Source organism: Triticum urartu, chromosome 3 (assembly GCF_003073215.2).
Source record: "Triticum urartu cultivar G1812 chromosome 3, Tu2.1, whole genome shotgun sequence".
Lineage (NCBI taxonomy): Eukaryota > Viridiplantae > Streptophyta > Magnoliopsida > Poales > Poaceae > Triticum > Triticum urartu.
This window is the reverse complement of record NC_053024.1, coordinates 315,315,840-315,325,544: the sequence shown is the minus strand read 5'-3', so window position 1 is coordinate 315,325,544 and position 9,705 is coordinate 315,315,840.

Below are 9,705 nucleotides of genomic sequence, written 5' to 3'. Positions count from 1 at the left end.
CTCACTGATGCATAGTTTTGTTCAGTACAGTTCATGGAAACTTCTAATTTTGAAATATTCGACAGACGTTGCTAATGAGGCTGAGAAGGAGATGCTCAAAAATGGTTGTGCTGCAAGCTTAAGTTGGTCTGGAGTTTTATTTTGTTTGCCTTGATACGGCAATGACCGCTAATCCTTGTTGTGATCCATAACAGAGTTGTATCTGAAGTTTTATTTTGTTTTCCTTCATAGGCCAACCATTTTGTCTGTCAGTGTGTTAAGGAAGTCGCTGTAGTTGTAATCCTTGTTGTATGCCTGACAATATATCATCTATGCACCGGCTGTTGTGAGGATGGCATATGTGTGCTGTCATTGGCTATTCAGTTTCACAAATAATTCCTGAAATTCATAAGGCTCATGTATGTTCAGAGTATGGCCTAAAATCAAGTTCCTTATATCTAGTTTAGATGCAATCTTCCAAAACACAATTCTGGTCATTTTGGAGCTTTGTGAAGCGATCCCAGGCTAGCCAACAGTCTTGGCAGTGTAAATTGGCAGAATGACACTCCTTACTACCCTCGCCATCTACCCAAAACCTCTGGACAAATTACCCAATGAAAGGCCAGTGCATCAGGCATCAAAGTTTGCCGCAGAAACTGATTTTCATCCAAACAGGGCACCTATCCTTAGCCATTGACATCTAGCTTCTTTGTATACCCTAATTGAGCATAGAAGCACATTGTGACATGGTCGGTTTCTTCAACCAATTCACAGAGAGGGAGAGCGTGTGGTGACCATTGCCCTGGCAGGCAAAAATGGCGCTCTGTGCGTTTCTGGCGGTGCCACGAGCGACTCAGGCCCCTACTCGCCCACCCCTCTCGCCTGTAGTCCAGCTCCGTCCAACCCCCCATGGCGCCAAGGTCTCATCCCACCTGCCCCCTCCAACACGTGAAAAGGAAAGAGGAAAAGGGGCACCAGATCGTGGGAAATAAGGATCGAAGGAAACAGAAAAATGATCGAAGGAAAGGGGGAGGAGATCTCGCGTGGCGCAACCCACCAAACGCGCGTCTGATCCATCGCGCGAGCCCTACATGCTCCACCAGACAGTGCGTCTGATCCAGCGCGCGAATTTTTCCTCTATATGCTAGCGACATCTTCCGCTCAATAAGATGAAGTCCCACCAAATATAACACAATAACTAAGATAGCCCAGTGGAAAGAGCACCCCGCTTCAGCGCTGGTGACCCATGTTCGACTTCGCTTTCTCCCCTTTTTCCCTACGGCGCGATTTTTTCTTTTATATGCTACCGATGACTCAATAAAAGAAATTCCCAGAATATAAAGCATAATTACTGAGATGGTCCAGTGGATAGAGCATCTTGCTCCAGCACTGGTGACCCAGGTTCGGCTCCACCTTCTCCCCTTTTTCTTTTTTGGCAGCAAATTTAAAGTTTTTTAAAATATTCATATCTTTTAAACCGCAACTCGCTCAAATTCCTCTTTCTGTTTGAAATTACACCCTCGGCAGATTATTTTCTAAAATATTCATATCTTTTAAATCACAACTCGCTCAAATTCCTTTTTCTGTTTGAAATTACACCCAAATTAAATCGGAGCGGCGGAGCCCATGCCACCCAACAATGCACACGTATCAACGATGTCCTACACCATCCATGTGATCACTAACATCGCCTCCGATGATCGGGTCGCCGTCGATGACCGGGTCGACTCTGGTCGCGGCTCTGTCGGAAGCTTTCAAGATCGTGCGCTCCATTCCAAGCTCTCCGTCCATCCATCCCGGAGCCCATGCCACCCAACAATGGACACGCATCAACGACGTCCTACACCATCCATGTGATCACTAACATCGCCTCTGATGATCGGGTCACCGTCGATGACCGGGTCGACTCCGGACGCGGCTCTGTCGGAAGCTTTCAAGATCGTGCGCTCCATTCTCGAGCTTTCCGTCCATCCATCTCGGGCCCATGCCGCCCAACAATCAACACATATCAACGACGTCCTACACCATTCATGTGATCACTAACGTCGCCTCCGATGATCGGGTCACCGTCAAGACCATGCGCTCGATTCCATCACAAAATAATTTCATAAATAATTTCTAGTAATTATGACATAGTGTGTAATTAAATATATGTCTTGCTAATTATAGAAACAAATCACTTACTCGTGATGTATTCTCTAGAACATTTTTTAGATCAATTCTCTCTCTCTCTTTTAGTGGAGAGATCAATTTTCTTTCTTTTTTTGAGTGAAGAGATCAATTTCTAAATTTACCTGGCGGCAAGAAAGCGCGCACAGGGGACTTTATTTTTGCTCCACCGGCGCCAAGCCAAAAAGAACCATCTTGAATTGACCATATTGCCCACCAAGCTATTCTTCCATCAGTACATACGAAGGGACAACATTGTAATTTGACACGAACCACTAACCCCATCGCACGGCCGCCTCTAGCCCCCAAATCACCAAATCCCCCATGCCCCCCCCGCACGGCCGCCCCAGATCCGCCTCCACCGCCCGCACCACCTCCTCCACCGCCGGCATCACCTCCTCCATCGCCGAGCACGAGCCTTGTCTCTCTTCCACCTCCACCGCCGGTCACAACCCCTCACTCACTACTGGCCAAGACCCCCTTCCACCCCCACGCTCCACCAAACCCTAGAACATGACCCGGCCGCCGCTGGTCACCTTCGCCACTGCCCTTCCTCTTCCTCTTCCGCCTCCACCACCGGTCACAAACCCACATCCACTGCCGGCCACAGACTCCCTCCCCTCCTCCTCCCCTCCACCAAACCCGAGAAACAAGCCGTTGTCGCCTCCATACTGCGCCGCTTCAAGTGCCTCGCCGCCACCACACTTCGCTGCTCCAAGGGCATCTCCGACACCTCGCTGGACATCTGCACGACACACTAATGGGGAAGAAGATTGCATCGAAGAAATCCTGAGGACGCAAGACAGCAGGTATAATCTTCTTAACCCATGCTTTGATCTAAAACTACCATATCTGAAACTAGAGCTTGAGCTACTGCATACTTGTACAGCAGTCCTGAAGCACCTAAAAGACACTTGGATTCCTTTTATGTAGTAAAATACGAGCAGATAAGATAAGGATCAACATTATAGTATTTGTTGGTTTTCAGAATTGCACACAACTGTATATTGATATATTCCTATCCAACCAGATAAAATTCAAAACATGACCATGTATGTCTAATTACTAGGTGGTAATAGTGTTTTTTATTGTTCTTGACTTCAATTGCTAGTGTTCCTGGTTCATTAGGGCCGTAGCCATACATAAACATAAGAAATAGTAATTTGTTAGTAAGTACATATTATGCACATAGTAATTTGTGTTCATGTGTTCACTCATCTTAGAACCACCACCTGTACATCATATGGATGATTTGCGCCTCAAAAGAATCATAAGGAACAATTCAAGGCTGCAAGCACTCGGAATTCCTGCATTATCAACATTGTTTGCAGCCAAAACTGTCATTTCACCTGGAAAAAAAGGCCCAGCAATAGTACCGATGAATCTGAAGCTGAGTACCATCCTAATGAGGACGATACCAGTGAAGGAGAGTCGACCGATGGTAGTTTAGTACATGAGACAGAAGCATTGCAAGAATTTAAGTCCACACCTGCTGCTAGCTCAAACTCCAAGGTGCTAAAATCCTCCATCTAGTCATTGCTAGATATGTTGCTTGTTGGTCATTGCAGCAGAGTTTTTGTTAAAGGTTGTTAATTAAACCTTGTTTTCATTTCTATCAGGGCTTGAAGGACTGTAAAAAAACAAGTCAGGAATCTAGTAAGAAAAGATCTGCTGCCATGCCCCCTGGTGGAGTCAAGCCTCGGCCTCCTAAGAGAGTTCTCGCGGACATCCCAACTAATATGCGAGTTACAAGGTCGAGGAAAGTACAATCACAAAATGCTGATGCAAGTGCTCAAAATGAAGAGATGTATGATCCTAAACAGCAGACACCAAGTGTCATTCATAAGCCAATTTCTTCTATGGCTTGTGCCAGCCAAGCTGAAGAATTTGTTCCCAACTTTGATGACCATTTTTTTGAAGGCAAGTTTCTTACTATTGTTGTCATATCATGCTCATGTTCTATCCTTTGAATTTCTAGCCTTGTGTATTAACTTCGATTGCATAATGAACATGCTCTCACTGGATGCCTTCTTCTAAAAAGATGATGACCCTGCACATTGTGATAACGGCAACTGGATGGCCAATGGAGCTGATCTCATTGCCCATTGTGATGATAACAACCAGAGGGACAACGAAGCTGGTGGTAGTACCCAACCTCATCAGCAATCTCAACCTGACAGTAACTTTGAAGGCAAGTTACAAACCTGATTTTTCTTGCATTTATTTGATTGTTAATGAGGCTATTGTTATTTAGTAATGGCACTGTGACATAGCAAATTAAGTATATATATTTTCAGATCTTCCATTCAAGCATTAATGCCCTTCAGATCTTCCATTCAGATTTTCTAAACTTCTTGTTCAATCTATTGTTCTATGCATCTTGCCATCTTAAATATACTTGATATAAACCATAATGAAAGCTTGACAGTTCAACTATTGGTGCATACATCATTAGCTTCTCTTGTCACCGCTTTACATTGTTTCGCCTTAATTGTTGCTGCCATCGGTTACTAGTATATTGTCTTGGCCTTCTTGTGAGCTTAATACATCCTTGATTTTACCTTCTTTGTAGGTCCACAATCCTATGAGGAGCCAAGGGAAAGGGGGGCCCAATTTGGGGAAAGGTCTGGAAAGGATCACTCGACGCCGGCAGGGCAAACTGCTGCTTCGCATTCCAGAAGGAAGCTTACGGCCAGAGACACCTCTTTTGGCTGCAAAGTATGCAACCGAATGCAATGTCACAGTCAGACACCATATGCCCGTGTTTAAGCACTGGAAGGATTACAAGGACCCAAATGGAAATGTCAGAGATGGGATCTTCAGGAACTTTGTAGGCAAAGTTGGTGTAAGTACATAATCCTGGCCTTTCTCCCTCACATTGCTAGGAACCTGTCAATCTTCTGCTATTTTGTCTATCTGCCATCATGATACTTACCCATGTTTTTTATCTTACTAGAACATGTTTCAAATGGACCTAGAGGCGGTGCCAGTTAGGAAGGCTTGCACAGAAATGCTGAAACACGCGACTCGCCAACAACGATATAGGCTCAAGAAAGAGTATTTTGATCCTCACGCACCCCATTTGGTGAGGAGAACTTCTCCGGTCCCCTCGATGACTGATGACCAGTGGAACAAGCTGGTGGAAAGCTGGAAGGATCCCAAAAAGACGGTATGTCTCTTCCTTCAGACCGATCTCGCCTTTTACATGCTAATCTAGAGACTGTGCCTTACATGTATTTGGTCTCTTGATGTAGGGGATATCTCAAATTAACAAAGCTAATCGAGCTCAAGTTAAGTTCCACCAAACTACTGGAGCGCACAGCTACCCTGTGCACTGTGGAAATCTGGTAAGTCAAACATGTGGTTGTGGATGTGCAAGATGTATGTGTGCACTATTAAAAGGTGTTCTTGGATTGCTTCCATGTAGTGTAGGTATATGATGCTCCCTTGCCTTCATATCTGTTGTTTTTAGGGAGACAAATACAAGGATGAAGAACCAACAGCAGTGGATTTGTTCAAGGAGTGCCACTACAGCAAGAAAAAGAAAGGTTACACCAATGTTGTGCTGGATGCAATTGTAAGTCAGCTTTCAAAGACTACCAACCATCAAAGTTTTAACTTTTGCACGGCTAGAATTAATATTGTTTCAGTCCCTCTTACAGATTGAAAAATATTAAGCAAATGCCAGTGTAGGTTAATTGGAAATGTTAACATATTCACCTGACTATCTTGTAATAGATTGTCCTATATTGCAGTTTTGGCCATCCTCAGTGTCTATCTTGTAGTATATATAAAATAATTAGATTTAAACATTAGTTGCTTGTACTTTATTGATATAATTTATCCTGTTTCTTCTGGCCACTTTGTTGTTGATGAATAATCCGACTCAGCTCCGCACAGAAAAAAGTTTAATCTGACTCTGTTCTCAAAAGATAAGGATGCATGCTAGCTTTCCTCATGCATGTTAACTTGCTGATGATGTCATCTCTACTTGTGCTTAAGCTGTCTCATAACCATGTTTATTGCTTGGCATTGCTAGACCGAGATGGAAAAGAAGGTTCCTAATCCTACAGAAGATGGTTAGGAATCAAGCTCTGCAACTGAGGCGGCAACCAAAGCTGTAGCTGAAGTGCTTGCTAAGCACACTAAGAAGCCGAGGTTTCTTCAGCATGTGGGGATCCAGCACGTCCATGCGAGATCCAGTGCTATCAACCGTGAACTAGAATTGGCAGCGCAGAAGATGAATGTTGAGCTTCGGGCGTGTGTTGACACCTTGACCAAGAAGTTGAAGGAATCTGAAGAAGAAAGGGCCAGGCAAGATGAGGAGTACAGGAAGCGAGATGAGGAGAACAGGAAGAAGCAAGCTGAGATGGATGCAAAACTAGACTTATTGCTAAGTCAGATGCCATCAAGATCAGCTGAAGGGTAAGGTGTTTGTCCAAAAAGCTGCTGGAAGCTATATGAATGTGGGATATGCTGGTGGAACCTAGCTTGTTATTTTGTCAGCCTTTTGTTATGCAAACTGCATACTGTTCGATGCAAACTAGTTGCATGTTGGTGCTTGATGGTTAGTGGATCTTGAGATGTAGGCTGAATGCTATGGTGGATGTGTCATGGAGGAGCAGTACTTGTGTAATGTGACTTGTGCTTTGTAATGTTGTGCCTCTTTCTGTCTTAATATTTGTATACAAATTATTAATAATTGTCAGTGCTAAATTGTTTCGTGTAAAAATCACAAATGGGCTTCGTTGGGTAAACCTAATATTGATGGGCTGGATGAAGTAGGCCTCGAAACATATTTTGGGTAAAAAAACATAACTGGCCCATAAGATTAATGGGCTGATGTGCTTGTTGGACCACTGGAAATGGGCTAACATGAATGGTGAAAAAAATAGTTCGAACCAAAACAAATGGGCCAAAACTTACTGGGCCGAAGGCTACATGGGCCCAGGTGGTGCCACGTCAGACCCAGACTGGAGTGTTGATGCCACGTCATCATGTAAATGCGTGACGGAAAAGTCCGTTACAGAGGCCCGGGCCTGGGGCGGGCCGGGCGGGCTTGGGGCCGATCAGTGACGGTAAATGACCGTCATAATTTGGCCTAAATCCATGACAGACGGAAAATCCGTCAAGGTTGGTCGGGTGGACAAATTATGACACGATATACATGACGGACAGGCCCACAGTCACCGACGGTCATCGATGACAGTTTCTGGGCTCTCAGTGACAGACAAGGGCTGTCACAGATTACCATATTTCTTGTAGTGATAGCTGTTCCGCCCGGGTTCGATTCCACCTGTGCAGAGAAAATATCTCCAAATTTTTTGCCTCTGCGTTTATTGACATGTGGGTCCCAATTGTCATCTACGCACACCACGTCCTACACTTGCCAAAACTTCGTCCCTCGTTTTCTCTGTTTTTCGCAAACTCGACATTGTGTGGGCATTTTGAAAATAGCATATCTTTTTGACTGTGCATCATATGAAGATGTGTTATGCATGAATGTTGATCAGCATGATGTTAAATGGCTGGTAGTTCCAGTTTCGACCATGAATAAAACTTTCAGCATGATGTTAACACTATTTGAAAAGGCCGTGTTAATATAAATGCTATGCCTCTGAAAGTTGCAGTTTCTTATCTGAAACTGAACTTGGAGTTTCTTATCTGAAACTGAAACTTGTAGTTTCTTCTCTGAGAATCACCTGTCGGCGACCTAAAGGCAGGGGAACCTCTCCTCTCCATCATCTCCATTCCAAAACCACCGTCTGCCTCTCGCCTCTCCCTCTTCTCCATTTCAAAACCACCCCCTCTCCTCTCCATCATCTCCATTCCAAAACCACCGTCTCGCCTCTCCCTTTTCTCTATTGCAAGACCACCGTCTCTCCTCCCATCTTACAAAGCTAGCACCAGACCACTCAGAAGGACATCTATGGAGGGGATGCAGCAGCGAATCAGGTAGGTCGCCGGTGGCGACCAGGCAAAGTTAGCCAGGTTGAAGGAGATCCTTACTTGGTTTGACAATGAGTGGGAGATTTCGAGGACGATGAGGGCCATGTGGCAATGTATGCAAAAGAGCGAGACGACGGCGATAAGGGCGGCGATGTACTCCTCAGCGGCAGTCACGCCGTAGTCCTTTGAGTTCATCGAGTATCTCCTCTAGGCGATGGAGCAGACAGATTCGCCCGAGGTGAAAGTCAGGCGGAGGTGGTGGGCGTACAGGTCGAAGGTCGAGCACCCAGAGGATAACGAATCGATCAAGCACGATGTGCCGTTCGTGAGGGTGCAGAGCCAGCCGGAGCCACAGGAGTATTCGTTCTCCCACCGCAAGAGGAGGCCGGATGGCGCGACGTCGCTTTGCCCACCGTTCTCCATGGTTCCCTCGACGCTCGCCTCGTTTCAATGACGTCGGTAGGGTTTAAGGTAAGCTTCGCACTAACCTAATCTTCCATCTGCTCATGCTTACAAACAGTGTGACAACTAATAAAAATCATGCTTACAATCAGTCTCTTAGTACTATGGCAATCACCCTAAAATAGCTCTAGACCTTTGGGTCAAAGTTGTGACACTGTGTACAAATAAAGAAAAATAGATTGGTGCTTCTTTCAGAAAAGAGTACACCCCTAGAAAACTGCCAATATAAGCTACTAGTATTTTTTAAGTCTAAGCTACTAGTATTTGGTTAGAGGATTTGTTGCCGAGAAAGATCCGTCCACAGTGAGCGCCACACATCCCACTGATGGTGGTGGATGCCAATGCTTAGATGGAGCAGGGTTGGTGTTGGTAATTTTTACTTGGCACCTCGCACTCTGCATATATGCCGGTTCCATCCGTACATTTGTGCAGTTCCACCAAAATGCAGCTGAATAACCCTGTTTGCACAGATAATGAAATGGCGTGATTACATTATAGTGGCACTAGTTGATGAAACATACACTAATAAACAGAAGAAAATATTACATCATACTAGAAATCGACCCAAGTCTCCCCGATACACCTTCTGCCAGTGATGAACATCAGTGTACAGCGGTAGTACAAGGAGGGGCCTTGAGACATTCAAATCTCTATTTTTGTGCAGATCAACTAAAATTAAGCACCCCAGTTTGTAGAAACGCTTAAACATTAACAATAGGACTAGTTGATGAAACATACATTAACAAAGAGAAGCACTTTCTTTATCTACATTGGAAATGAAATGATAGAGAGGACACTTGCTCTATTTTAACTGTATTATTACTTCATTTTATTAGTGACACTAGGGTTGAGCAGGTGGCAAAGGAGGTGTACCGCGCGTCGTAAGGATGAAGGCTGGGGGTGCTTAGACTGGGATGCTGAAGCTGGCTCTTTCAATCCCTATCTTCCCCCTGATGTTTCTTTGGTAGCATTTGGGTTGAAATCATGGCGATTGCATACAAAGATTTGATAAGATTTTAGCGTATCAATATAATAATAGACGTGGATTCTCAAAAATAATAATACAATAATAGACATGCAGTCAGGGGTTAATCTACTAGAATGTTTATACTCCCGTTGCAATGCACGGGCAATTGTCTAGTACAA